This window comes from Pinus tabuliformis, chromosome 4_1 (genome assembly GCF_031772625.1).
Source record: "Pinus tabuliformis cultivar Carrire ecotype Pingquan chromosome 4_1, CPIR1, whole genome shotgun sequence".
NCBI classification, from domain to species: Eukaryota; Viridiplantae; Streptophyta; class Pinopsida; order Pinales; family Pinaceae; genus Pinus; species Pinus tabuliformis.
In genome coordinates, this window is record NC_142303.1 from 197,060,853 (window position 1) to 197,076,088 (window position 15,236).

The window sequence follows — 15,236 nt, forward strand, 5'->3', positions numbered from 1 at the left end:
GCATGTGGAGTCCAATAAGTAGGATTTGATGTCTGTAATAAAGAGAGGTTCACTGCTAGGCTAGATGGGTATTCATGATACAAACTTTGATTTTTAGCAAATAAAACAGTACAAATTACACCAGGAAAGGCAATTAAGAGTTCTTTCACAGTACAATACAAGATGAAGAACAAATCCTACCCAACAGCAACAAGAATTACTGGACAAGGACTCATCATGAGATTAGAGCAATTGGGAGCATTTAAGAATTCCACAATTGCAGCTAACCTTGAAGAAAACATATACAGTAGTAAGGTTTGAGTTTAGGGTGTCTTTAATGGACAAATCCTGAACTAGTCTTTCACCTTTCTACCAAGTTTAAACACTATACATTCATAGACAAATTAGAGACAAGATAAAACATGAATACAGTTAGAAAGGGCTTATTGTATCACGCCATAACATGAGAATCTTGCAGCATTCAGTAATTTCTTCACAACACATCCGAGCCATACATCTCTTCTGGAAACCAACAGCTCCTTTTATTATTTCTTTCAGAAGAAATACAGCCGAGTTCTCTTGAACAATATGAGTCACAACAACCCCCAATATACAGCGCGGGGGGTGGATATCTACAAAAATATCACAAAAATATCTTAGTGCTGAGTTATTGTACAATAAATGTTCTTACCAACTTTCAAAGATATTTTTACCAAATTGAAAGCTACTTAAATGAATACATAACAGCTGTTTGTTGTTTGTCAGAAGTCTTTGACTTTGAGGGCGGCTGGCTCTGCAAGGTGCTTTGTATTGATTTTGAATATTGCGCTCTTTGTTTCTCTGTCGTGTTGTAGATTTCTCGGCCCTGTCATCTGCCCCTGTCAATGTTGCTTTAGTGGCCAAATTGCTTTGCTGAGTTGGCTCAACCCACTCTTTTTCAGTCATAGTGAATATATCACCTGTCTGAACATGATGATCTATATTTTTGAAGTAAAAATTTGATGAAAATCTGTTGGTTTACAGCAATGTCTGTATCATGCTGGTCCACCATTCCTGTGTAGGCAACTGATGCCTCAAAATTGCTCCTAGTGTTTCATCTGCCACAGTATATTTGTAGTAATTAGGAGGCACTTCAAACAGATGTCTGATTTCATTCATGATAAAAAAAAAAATTTCTATTTTCTCATAGAGGCTCTGCCCAGATGCAGGCCTTGTTTCCTCTGGGATACTTGATCCTACAGTGATCTGATTTGTGGCAAATGTATTCACCCTTTTAGCATAATTTTCATGGGACAGCAATCTGCCTGCACTGTTTAGTAGGCTGGGAAGGCCTCTGTTGTGCAATGCTGTGAATTTCTCAGTGAACTTGTTCACCTCTGTTTGCATTTCCTGGCACCTTCTATCCAATGTTTGTACCAGACTCCTCAATGTGAGGACCCTCTTTATTAGTAAGATGGTGTCAGTTCTATTGGTGATTCCTATTGCTGCCAGCTGAGGGCCTGTGCGGTTATTGAGGACATTGATCATCCTGTTGGCTATCTCAGGCATAGTGCCTAGAGATGCCCTTGCTCTTTGACTCTCCTTGTGTGCCCTGCCTATGAGGTCCATGTGCTCATGAATGGTTTCTATGTATTGCCATTGGTCTGTTATGGATTGACCAATATTGGCCCACAATACCTTCTTGATTTCTACCACTATTTTGTCAAGAGAGAGCTCTTTCTCCAGCTCTTTTATCTTCTTCTCAAGGGCTCTTACTTCCCTTGTTCTTTCAGCTACAGTTTGTTTTGATTTGTCATATTTTTCATTAACTGTGGCCAATTTCTCCTTGGCTTCATTTAGCTCTGCCATCTGGGCCTCTAGAACTTGAATCTCTTTCATCATCTTCTGCATATCAAGGCTTGGAGCCTGTTCTGATGTTGTTGCTGGTGCTGATGTTGTTGGACCTGTTTCAGCTGTCTGTCCTGTGGGAGGAGTGATAATTTGAGGGGGCTCCTCAAGGTTGATCACTGGCTGAGGGGGCTGAGATGTCTGGCCTCCCTCTTTCTGTTTCAGGGCTGCCTGTAGTGCAACCTGTTACACTAAAAAATGTCACCATGACTATTTACAGTTAGTATGGCTCTATCAACAGTCATGCTATCCTCTTAGGCAAGTCTTATGCCTCTGCTCTCCATGTCAAACTCCAAAAAGAGAGAAAGTCTTTATAAATGTATTTATCTCTGGGGACGCAGGTTCTCTCAACCTTACCTGCGGGGACGCACCCAATGTTCACAAAAGCTGCGTCTTTGGACGCTCTGTATGTAAAGGGGCAGGTGCGTCCCCCTGTAAAGGTTAAAATGCGCAAGTTTCATCTTTAAAAAGTTACTTGTGGTCATTTCTAGAGCATTCTAGAAGGTTGTTCGACGTGTATTGAGCGCCTCCAGATGGTTCATGCACCCCTACCAAAGAGGAACTTATCCCATCAATAAGGGAGCTATCCCATCCAAAGAGGGGATTATCCCATTGATGGTGGACCTGATTAACTTCCTCTTGAGCACTATAAATACAGGCATTGGGCCAGAAGGAGGGAGGTTGGAAGCTATACATTTCTAAGGGTAAATGCTGCAGGAATTAGGACTCCCATTTAGAAGCTTGTGAGGAGAGATTGCCATCTTTGCTTGTTCTATTTGGAAGTGGGTGAGCTTTGTCAAAGTAAAGGAGAACTCTTGATGGACCCTGGGAGGGACTTGCACAACACCAAGGCTCAGGTTGTATTTGTTCCTTTTGTTACCTATTAATGCAAATGAGTCCATTCTTCTCAATAACTTGTTATTTATGAGTTGTTTCATGTACTCCTTGGTCTATGTGTTAAATATGTTTTATTCTATGAGATTATCAAGTGCTATTTAATCGTTTGATTGTTAGTGTATGCAGGTTTCAAAGTGAAGGAGGAGCTCATCCGGATCAGCGGAGCTGGACTGCTACAACAGCGTTGGATTACAGGTAGGATCTAAACACTTGATTTCCCATATAGTAAATGCATGTTTAGAGAAGGATTGCTCTTGTTTGTCTTGTTTGTCACTAGAGAGTCTTAGGCTCCTAGGGAGGTTGGTTGTGTCCGCACAATCGACTCTTTCCGCCTGACAAATTGGCGACTCCGCTGGGGACTCCATTGATGTGAAAGTCTTTTCCTTTGTATGAACTTTGCTCTGAGAAAATTGGTTTATTTTTCTGGTTTTTGGCTCTGTGACTTTGTCTTTGGGTGGGTTAGCTTAGGGTTAGATTCATTTTGGTTTTTCTTGAATTTTCCAGTAGGACGCACCCTCTGAGTATTGCACAGTGCGTCCCTGGACGCACTGTCGCTGTGTGCACAGAGCGGGCCCGCACCTGTCTTAACGGGTTGCCTGCGTCCCCTGCTAAAATTTGAGAAAATTCCATTTTTTGCATTTTTTCTCTTAGATTTTGCTTTTTCTTAGTTTTTACTGCCCAGATTCATTAGTCTCTTGTCAAAGATCTTCACCTGAACTTGTTTCGATAGCATTGAGTGTTTTAGTGGATTTCATAGAAGTTTAAGCCCTAGGGTTTGATTTTTGAGTAGGTCTTGTAGTGACTTTGGCGGTAGAAGTTGTCAAGCCTTAGATCTCTCTGGTTTTGTCAGCATTCTTAGAAGTCAGACCTGTCATAAAGTCTACCTGTGAGAGCAACTTACCATTGAGTTGTCTCTTGGGCAAATTTCGAAGTGCTTGTTGATTGAGTCTTGAATTCCATTTTACAAAAAGAACAAAAAGATTTGAGTTTTGTTTTGACTAGTCTTTTGATTCTGCATTAGCTGGTCCTTGATTTGATTTTGGTCAAGTAAAACAACCTAGAATCATCTTTGTGAGCTTTTGCCTTGTTAGGTTTGCTTAGAGTAATTTCCTTTTTGATTTGCTTGTGAGTCAAGTTTTCATAGATTTTATAGCTTTTGAGATTGATTTTCGTTAAAATAGATTTATATGCTTTATTAAAAAGAGAAAATACAAAAACATCTCCTTTGAAAAGTTTTGTTTCAAGTAGCTTTGAAAAGTTTTGAAAGAAAAAGAGTTTTTCGTGCACGTAAGGAGTGGTCATGTTTGTATGCTTGAAAAGATAAAGAGAATTGTTTCTTTGATTGTCTTTACTAAGAAAGTTGTTTTCTATAAAATTTGCATCTCTCAACTCTCTTAGTTAAGAATTTCATTGAAAAAGGAAAGTAGCGTAAATCATCTTAGGTGCATCTTTGTAGTGGTTTGAGTCGAGTCTACACACCATTGGTTTCACTTCCGCTACCTTTTGTCTTTAAGAAAAACCATAAAATTAACGCTTAAAGTAAAATCGACGTAGTAACTTTTATTTACTAGGGCTCTGAAACACCAATTTAGATCAGGCTAGTGTCTTGGAGTAGGTGAGTAATTAACTCTCCAAGACAACAAAACCAAACAAGTAGCTTATCTTGTGATAGAATAAATCCAATTGTCTCATTTGTACTCTGGGAAAGCTCCTCTTAAAGGAGAAGCACGAGCTCGTGTCCGAACCAGTGAGGGGATCAATCCCCCCTCGTTGGGAACGACGCCAGACACGCACGTATTACAAACGGTAAACCTCGGATTAACCATTGTCGAGGAGCCAGGGGTCACTTGTCGGTAAACCTTGGATTATTGTCAAGGAGCCGGCAAGGGGATTGAGCTTGATACTCTGCCCTTGCGTGCTGTCGGAGTTTAGACTGTTCCCCCAGGTGCATTTGTTGCGGTTGGTAACCTTAGTGACCATTATCTTTAGGATTCTACCGAGGTGACGGTGGAGGGAAGATCCCACTGTACCTGGAGCAGACGTCGGCTAGACTCACTTGGATTTTCTGGGGGGTTCACTTCACTCGAGACGGTTAAAGTGGAGGAACTTGGTCCAGTCTATTCATTAAGCAGGTTGCCGGGGTAACTGTTCCACCCGCCACTTCTGTACTGAATCCAGCGATGTTGGGCTTCATCACCAACTAGCGCTTTCGGTCTGGAAGGCTACTGTTTGTGCTTGGTTTGACGCCCTAGATTCTTTAGGCGTGTGATTCAAATTTGTTTGGTTCTTTAGAGACTTTAGGTGGTTTGATTTGAAATTTTATTTTGTTTTCGTGTGTAGTAGTTAAAAGTTTTTAGCTGTGGCGGAATTACCGAGACAGTCCCGTAGACTTCGGGGCCAGTCTCCTGAAGTTGTTTCTGTGGCCGAATTGTTGAGAAGATCCCGTAGACTTAGGGGATCACCTCCTCGAGACGACCCGGTAATCTAGAAGGTTTAAAGGTCCTTGTAACTCCTCCTAGTGGCAGTAGAGTAGGTTCACCTGAAGAAGGAGAATCTTCCTTGGTAGTCCATTCAGATTACCAAGGCTTAGAGACAGGTTATAATCCCGAAGCTGTTACAGTTTCTGAGCTTGTTGGTAGTTTTTCGTCTGCTAGTGATACAGGCGAAGAACCTGAAATATCTGAACCTGTTACTCCGACTTCTAGTGTTCCAGATTCACCGAGAATAGAAAGAATTATCACCGAAAATCTTCCTACTGGTTTGATTGCTATCGAAGAACTTGCTCCAGAGGAAGAAATAGGCGTCTCTAACCTTGAAGATCAACTTACTATTGATCTAAGGGAGCGTGAATCTATCTTTTACAGTCCTCCTAGAAGTACTACTTGGTACCTTTCGTTAACCAATTATTTAGACAACTCAGGGGTAGGTTTTTCTACACCTCGTACTCCTTTTCCACCTGGAGGTATTCATACTCCTGTAAATATGTCTGGTCAGTCGTCCGTGTTTACTCAAAGTCCTGAATCTTTCTTACACGGCGGTCCTTCTGTTCCCACTGGGTATCAATCACTTTCTGGTACCTTTGCGGGGGCATCTCCTCAACCCGTTGATCATGGGTTATTAGCTGGAAACAGTGGTAATATACCATTGGGTGTAGGAGACATTTACATGATGTCAGGTTCAGTTCCCGTTTCCCAACCTCAAGGTGGCCAATTACCGCCTGGGGGGCAGCCTCAGTTAACGCCTGGGGGGCAACCTCAAGGTACACAAATCGTGTCTGGGGGGCAACCTCAAGGTCAGTATGTACCTATGGTGCAATACATGCCTCAAGGTCAACCCCAGCCTCAATATGTACCCCAGGGTCAACCTCAGTATCAATATCAACCTCAAGGATGGCAACCTCAAGGATGGCAACCCCAAGGGTATCAACCCCAAGGGTATCAACCTCAAGGGTACCAACCTCAAGGTCAAGGTCAACCCCAGTATCCGTATTTACCTCAAGGTTATCAACCTCAAGGTCAATACTCGAGTCAAGGTTATCAACCACCTCAAGGTCAGTCATATGTTCAAGTATGGGAACTGCACCTTACAATTATCAATCCTATCCTCAATCCGGTTATGGATCTCAGTATCCTCAACCTGTTACGGGTCAATACCCTGGAATGTTAGTGTGGGATCCATCACAGGGTCAACAGGTGTTGCAGCCAAGTATACAGTTGGTACCTCAAGCTGGACAACCCGTAGTTTCTGGTCCACCCCAGCAACCGCAACCTGTCCAGTCAAATGTTCAAACTTCTGTAACTTCGGTAGTTACTCAGCCGCCAATTGCACCTAGTACTCCATCTCAAACGGCTGCTGCAACTACCGCCACATCTACCATACTTACTTCTGGAGTATCGACGGCTCCGGTTTCTACTGTCTCTGTAACCACTCCTCAGACATCTTTACCGTTGTCTGGATCTACGATTCAAACCACGGTCCAGATGCCTGTAGGTCAGCCTGGTATAAGTACGGTTGTCACTACTCAACCTCAATTTGTTCACCAACCGTACCAGGGACAGTACCAACCTGGGCAAGCTGTCCAACAACCGGTTTACCAGTATCAACCGTATCCTGGGTACACTTATCAACAACCTCAACAACCCCAGTACGGTCCGGTTAATCCTGGTTTTCCAGGAGGATATAATATCCCAAATGCGACTCCTGTTCCTAGTTATCCTGGATATCCTCCTCCTGGGACTGGTCTTGTGACCCAGAGTTTTAGAGATCCTAACCGGCAGTTACCGTTTATCGCAACTTTGGATTTACCAGACTTGACGCGCCTAACGAACGATCCAATTCAATATCTTCAGTTCTGGCCGCCAATGCCAAATAAGTTGCCCAGTGATATACCCAAGTTCGAAGGTAAGTCTGGAGAGGATCCGTCCAATCATGTGATGACTTACCACCTCTGGTGTGCTTCAAATTCTATCTCGGATGATTCGATCCGCTTACGTCTTTTCCAGCGTACACTCATTGGTCTCGCGGCCAAGTGGTACATTGAGTTACCACGGGCCTCTTTTTACAATTTTAGCCAGTTAGCTACCTCGTTCTTAACTCACTTTCAGTTGCCGGTCAGATACGATAACGGCACGGAGTTATTAACTTCACTAAAACAATCGACGTCCACGTATATTTCTGATCACATTCATGAGTGGAGACGTCGAAGAAGGCTAGTGAAAGTTTTTATCCCGGACCAAATCTTAGCTGAATGGTTTGTTAAATCATTATTACCGAAGATTACTGAAGATGTAGCTAAGGCCGGAGTAGTTACTGAGGAGCAAGTCATTGCTCAGGCGCAATACCTTGACTTAGTTTACACTCAGTCGGGTACGTTACACGAGAAGATTCCGGATCTTCCAAAGTCGAATCAAATCGCTGCTGCTCCTTCGGGATCTCATGCCGCTGATGGTATGATTGGTATCGTGAATACAAAGAGCAAGAAGAAGTCTTCCAAGGCTTCAACTACTCCTATTATCACTTTGCCTGATTCCCCGACAGGAGAGTCTTCTCCTGAACTTACCGCCGATATTCACGCTGTAGAGTCATCTACGGCCAAATCAAAAAACGGTGGAAAGAAGAAAGGAAAGAAGAAGGCTAAAGCAGACAAGGCTCCGAAGGAGAAAACGGAAAAGTCGGAAACCAATGACGAAAAGCGCAAACCTCGATATCCTTGTCTTATTTGTGAAGAGGATCATTTTACGAGAGATTGCCCTCATCGGGCCGAGGTTGTGAAAATAGTCAAAGGTTCTCCCACTCCTGCTGTGTTAAAAAATCCATTTCCGGAGCAGGAGAATAAGATGATAGGTTCTTCCTCGAATGCCAGTGAAGAACCCATTTTGATGATGTCTCATGTGAGGATTGCGACTCGATCGCAAGATTATGGTAGTAAGAATCCTGTTGATGGTAAGGAAGCAGAATCTTCTCACTCTAACCCATCAACCTCAGCTCCTGGTTCCGATCCACTACAGATCGAAAAACCTAACCCGGACTTAGTAATTAAACCGCCCGCCAAGGGTGTACTTCGAAGGTCTGCTTTCAATCCACATGCGAGAGCAGCCCAGAATTACAACATTGTTGAGGACTTAGCTGTTTCACCCTCAGCAATGTCGGCGTTAGAAGTGCTGCAATCATGCCCAGCACAACGAAAATTACTTTTGTCGGCTATCGGAGCTGTTGATGTTCAGGACCCGAACCTAATAATCTTCGATCTAGAAAATAGTACACCGCGTCTCCCCCATCAAATGGCTTTCCAAATTCCAGTGATAGTCAAAAACAGGCCTATTCATCGGACTGTGATTGATGAGGGAGCTTCTACGTGTATTATGTCGATTCAATGTTGGAGATCGCTTGGTTCTCCTTCGTTGAACCAATCCCCCACCATCCTTAAGGCCTTTGATGGCCGTGGGTTCCGTCCGTTTGGTATTCTACAGGAATTGCCTATAGGGGTAGAAGGTAAAACCGTTAGTCTGGATGTGGAAGTGGTTGATGCCCCTCTAGACTACAACCTTCTTTTGGGTCGAAGTTGGTCATATGCTATGACAGCGGTCGTTTCATCGGTCTTCAGAGTAATTAAGTTTCCACATAACGGTAAGATCGTGACTATTGATCAGCTGACATACTTTTCATCCGACCCAGCCTCTTCAGAGAGTATCCAGCATGTCGGTAAGACGACAATCCCTTATAGGGACATTGGCGTAGGTTTAGTTAAAGATTCCGGTTTACTGGGAACTTTTCCTCTCCCTCCACTCAACGCAGACCCTTCATTTGCATCAATTCATATGATTACATCAGAAAACATTATTTACGATGATCCTTGGATTGTCCCATCTGAATCTGAGATAGACTCATTCGGTGATGCTATGCCTTTGAGTCCATATGAAATTGCTTATGAAGCTGTCATGTCTTTTACCGACTCGCGTTCAACCGAAATCGACCAAATGAATGTGGTCAGTGAAGAATCACTTTTCACCTCAACCTTAGAACGGATAGCGTTTCCCGAAGTCGTGTCATCTGACGAACAACTTCGCGAAATCCTAAGTGTAGACGATCTACCATGGGAAGATCTCCATCACAGATCTTCGTTTTTACCTAAGGATGATGCATTTGAAAATGATTTTTCATCTATCTTTACCGCTGAATATGTCAAAGACGCTCAGGATCCAACGAAACATTCTGATTCAGAGTTGAATTTAGGGAATATTTCTCGTACTATTCCCATTGATATTTCAGTGAAGCCCGGAATTGAGGAGAACATTCATATAGGTGCCGCATGTACAGAAGATGAAATCCAAACTTACAAGGCCCTATTCCAAGAATTCCGCGATGTGTTTGCCTGGTCTTACGAGGAAATGCCGGGAATCGATCCTGCCATTGTTGTTCATGAAATAAAGACCTACCCGGATGCTAAACCCGTCCGGCAACGGTTGCGTCAGATTCACCCTCGAAAAGCGGCTGCGATTAAAGCAGAAGTCGAAAAGCTGTTGAAAGCAGGTTTCATTTATCCGATCCCGTTAACGGATTGGGTATCGAATATTGTTCCGGTCAACAAGAAACAAGGAACAATAAGAATCTGTATCGACTATAGGGATATAAATCGAGCTTGTCCAAAAGACAACTATCCTACGCCTTATATCGATCAAATTATTGATGATTGTGCCGGAAGTGAAATGTTTTCCTTTATGGATGGTTTTTCGGGCTATAATCAAATCAATATTCTACCTGCCGACCAACCAAAAACGGCATTCATTTGTCCATGGGGGACATTTGCTTATTGCAAATTACCTTTTGGGCTTAAGAATGCCGGGGCCACTTTTCAACGGGCGATGTCTTATGCATTTCATGACATCAAGCACATTGTGCAACCGTATCTCGATGATTTGCCTGCTCATTCTTTACATCGAGCTGATCACCTTGTCCACTTACGAGCAATCTTTATGAGGTGTAGGCATTATCGAATTCGGTTGAATCCCCACAAGTGTGTTTTCTGTATAGAAACAGGTCGATTGCTGGGATTTGTTGTTTCAAAAGCCGGCATTCGCGTCGATCCCTCGAAGGTCGAAGCTATCATCAAATTGCCTCCTCCTTCGAGTTTGCGCCAACTCCAAAGTTTGCAAGGGAAAGCGAACTTTTTACGCCGATTCATCCCAAACTACGCCGAGGTCACTAAAGGTTTTACACGGTTGTTGAAACAGAACGCTCAATTCTTTTGGGACGAGATTGCCCAACAATCTTTTGATGCACTTAAACACGCGTTGACCCATGCACCGTTGTTGCATCCTCCCAACTACAACCAGGACTACTTCTTATACCTCGCAGCTTCGCATTCCACCATTGGAATGGTGTTAGTTCAAGAAGATGAATTCGGAGCGGAACATGTGATATATTATCTTAGTAGGACCTTAAATCCCACTGAGCTAAAATATTCGCATGTGGAGAAATTGGCCCTGGCAGCCGTTCAAGCTGTCCAGCGTTTTCGTCACTACATTCTTCTCCGTAAAACTACAGTTATTTCGGATTGCAACCCTATGATTTATATTTTGACAAAACAACTGCTAGGGGGCAAGTACTCTAAATGGATCGTTATCCTGCAAGAGTTCGACTTGGAGTTCGAGAAGTCCAAGTCTAAGAAATCCTTAGTTTTTGCGGAATTGATGTGTGATTTCCCGCGTGCTGACACAGAGACTGTGGCAGAGGAGTCCATTGCGGACGAATCTTTGTTTCTTATCAGTACTTTAGATCCGTGGTACGGGGATATAATCATCTATCTCCAAACCCAAACCTTTCGGCCTGAAGCTTCAAAGGCGGAACGTCGAAAAATTCGGTTTCAATCCCAGCAATACAAAATTATTGGAGATACACTTTATCGCCGGGGGGCAGACTTAGTTTTTCGACGTTGTTTAACTCACGAAGAGGCTGAGAGGGTTTTGAATGATTGTCACTCTGGAGCATGTGGCGGTCATATGTCTGGGTATGCCACAGCTCAGAAGGTGTTGCGCGCTGGCTATTTCTGGCCGTCTATGTTTAAAGATTGTATCATTGCAGTCCGGAAGTGCCACAACTGTCAAGTGTTTGATCGCAAGATGCGCGCACCACCTGCTCCTCTCCACCCTATAATTGCCGTTGGTCCATTCGCCAAATGGGGTATCGACTTTATTACTTGTAACCCTCACTCGGCCGGGGGGCATGCGTATATCATCCTCGCGGTTGATTATTTTACTAAATGGGCCGAGGCGATGCCTACATTCGACGCAAGCGGCAAAACAGCTGCAGTTTTCGTATTCAATCATATTATAACTAGGTTTGGTGTCCCACAAGCAATCATTACTGACCATGGGAGCCATTTTCGAAACATCATGATGACTGAGCTTACAAGCCAGCTTGGTTTGCGCCACGATAGCTCTACTCCTTATTATCCGCAAGCCAACGGTTTGGTTGAGTCTATCAACAAAGTTCTGGTTATCATGATCCGACGAACCATTGGTATTCATCGGTCGAATTGGCACAACATGTTATTTTCAGCGCTATGGGCATACCGAACCTCAGTGAAAACTTCAACAGGGTTCACTCCTTTCCAGCTAGTTTATGGCTTGGAAGCTGTGTTACCCATTGAATGCGAAATCCCATCACTTCAAATGGCTGTCGAATTACTTCCAGCTACTTCCGAAGAGGAGAAACGTTTATTGTACTTAGCTAAATTAGATGAGACTCGACGTGACGCTGCATTGGCAATCGAGACTCACGCGAAGCGAATGAAAGCTCAGTATGATAGAAATGTGACCCCTCGAAGTTTTTCGGAGGGAGACCTAGTGCTATTATATGATCAAGCTAACGATAAGCTAGGTGCTGGAAAATTCGTTCCTATGTGGCATGGACCCTACATTGTAAAGCGAAAGCTAGCAAAAGGGGCTTATGAGCTGGTAGATTTTGATGGGGACTCTTTGGGTAAACCCAGAAATGGACTTTACCTAAAGAGGTATTATGCTTAAATGGTGGGTATGGAGAATTTTTAGTTAGGTTAGGTTTTCTTTCTAGCTAGTATGTTTGTTAGTTTAGTCAGTGTGCTTAGCTTAGAGAGTGTGTTTTTCGTCGTTATTCTGGCTTATCTTGGTTTTACTCTTGATATTGCAGATGTCGACGCCTCTCCAAACATACATTGGATTTGCTGATGGTGCTTGTCGTAGTACACGGAATATCTCTTCCGCAGCTTGGGTTATCTATTCGCCCTCTGACGAGTTAGTTTCTATGCATGGGGTAAGCCTCGGTCAAACAACGAACAACATTGCAGAATACAGTGCAGTGGTTGAATTATTATCCGAATCTATTTCATTTGGAATTCGACGTTTGATAGTGAGGTTAGATTCTGAACTTGTTGTATTACAGCTTAATAGAGTTTATGCCATTAGAAATCCTGTGTTATTAAGGTTGTTTTTGAGAGTGCGTCTCTTGGAACGTGAATTTGATTACATTGAATATCAGCATATTCCAAGGTCTTTAAATACATTAGCAGATGCAATTGCTTCTCGAATGTTGGACAGACATTTACGATAATCATGCAAGTAAATTTAAAAACATTTCATCACATATGTTAAACAAGATAAGCCGGTAATAGTGATATATATATAGATAGGAGTGTGTCAAAAAATATACATCGTCTTCGATCATAGGTTGAAAAACACCTTATGATCGGCAAAAATGATAAGTACAAAAAGTCAAAAATGTCACATGTGTCTACAAAGTGACTAGCCAATCACTGGTGGTGCTCCCTATACGACACCACTGCACGGGCTACCTTACACAAAAATCTCCTAAACGGTCCAGGGACTGCGACTACATAGCGCTGAAGTCTGATAGGAATATCATCTATGGTAGTCTCAGGTATATCCGCCGTCAGACGCTCTAGATCCTGCTCCAACTCAGCTAGTGACTCTGCAGCCGCGTCCTGTGGGGCCGGTACCGGTGCAACTGGATGTCTCCTCTCAAAAGGCCGGAGGTTGGCTGGGCGCTGTGGACCAACATCTGCATTTTGAAAATTTTTACTGTCAGTTTTGAGACGATATATATAAAAAACAAAAAAAATACATAATTTGAAAACTTGTGAAAAATAAAGTACCTCTGTCATCCCATTGTTCTCCCTGTGGAAGAACCATGTCCGGATCACCTCGAAAATCTACTCCGGCATACGGAAAGTCCTGGATCGAAAAAACCTGGTCCTCTAACCAGTGAAAATAACTATCAGAGAATCGAACAACGCCGCGCCCTCGTCAGGATGCCGGGCCATCACCGTAACCCATCGTATCAGCTTTGGCTCCCGAGGACCCAAGATATCAACAGTGAGTTGCTGAGGGATCAGCATCGGAACTCTCTCTAAGGCAAAGCTCACAACTAGAGGCCCATATCCAAAGGTCTTCAGTCGTCCGTTCTTTGCCCTAGTCAGTTGGCTCTTCATATTAGCCGACACAGCATCACACCAGTTGAAAATGGTGCCTTGGTAACAGTCAATCGCCATCCGCATTTGGGACCCGGAGGCAATATGTAAAGCGGCTGCGCCGCAAATTCTGGTAACCGTGAAAGCTATAACTTTGAGTTCACGCAGAGAGATGTGTTTGATTTCCACGCCTTTCGCATGGTGTGCATTGGGTGTGCACCAATCTGCCCGGAGACTAGCAAGGGATTGGCCACCCGGCCTAGTCCCGGCTAGATTGAGTTGCTCGCCTCTATTTGGCAAGCCAGTGAGAAAGTATATGTCAGAGGGCTCTATCTCGAGCTGGTGCCCTCCTATGTAAAAGCATTGCTCTTGAACGTTCCATCTCTCAACCAGCCATTCCAAGAATCTCACCTGAGCCCTCATGCCAGGTATGGCCCAGTATTTATATAGCCCGCATGCTTTTAGGGCATCAATGGAAGGTTGATGTTCAATTGCAGCTAAATCAACGTCCTCGTGCTCTCTTTCTCTCCAATCCAACATGGTGAGTGCCCTACACACCAAGAAACAAGATTAGAATTAATTTGGGAAATTTGAATGGTTATTTGTGGAGTTTGGGGTTTCAAATTCCGCCTTTCACGGGGACGCACCCCGCGTTTAGAACACAGGGCGTCGGGACGCAGCTGGCCTGAAGGTGGGCTGCGTCCCCCGACCTTTTTCCTGTATAGGAAAAAGTCGGGGGACGCAGGTCACCCGAAGGGCACCTGCGTCCCCCGCAGAGCGCATTTTGAAACCCAAAACCCCCCAAAAATCAAAACTAAAACCTAAAACACAATTTTAATCGGATGAAATTGAAGAGGAGGATGTTGTAAAATACCTGGAAGAGACGGCGTTCGATTCTGACGGTCGGATTTTCCGCAGCGACCACGGGAAGTTTCTTGCCAAAAGCCCTTTTTTCAACCTCAACAGTAAAATGGTAAAAATGACATGGTAAAAAGTCTTTTTATAGGTTTTTTGGATGAATTTGTTCATTTTTCACCATGGAAGGATGTTTTTCGATGTATTTTTGCCTATCTTAAACAGGTATGAGTAATGTGTCGTTTTTGTGCAGGACAAAGGGATTTAGAGGGAAAATTGTCATTTTTCACGAACCAAAATATCAGAGTCATCTTTTAAGCCCTTTTCTGACTCCTAAAAAATGAAAAGATTGCCGAGCGTTTCTTTTACACTCGTTAAAACGGAATTAAAAGACGGTCCCCTTATAGCTCTTTTCTGACCGTAAAATCAGGAAAAGATTGCCGGGTTTTTGTCGTTTCAAACTCGATACGGAAATAAAACGACGTGTCCTTGATCGCTTTTTACTTTTCAGGTCAGTGGCACTAATTATGAAAGTACTCCTTGGTCGCAAGATCAAGCGGTTCCCCCAGGTATTATTTTATACTTTTTCGGGCTTGAGGGACACAAATCTACGAAAAAGTTCAACTTGGAGTCTTCTTAAGTTTTTCAGACTCTC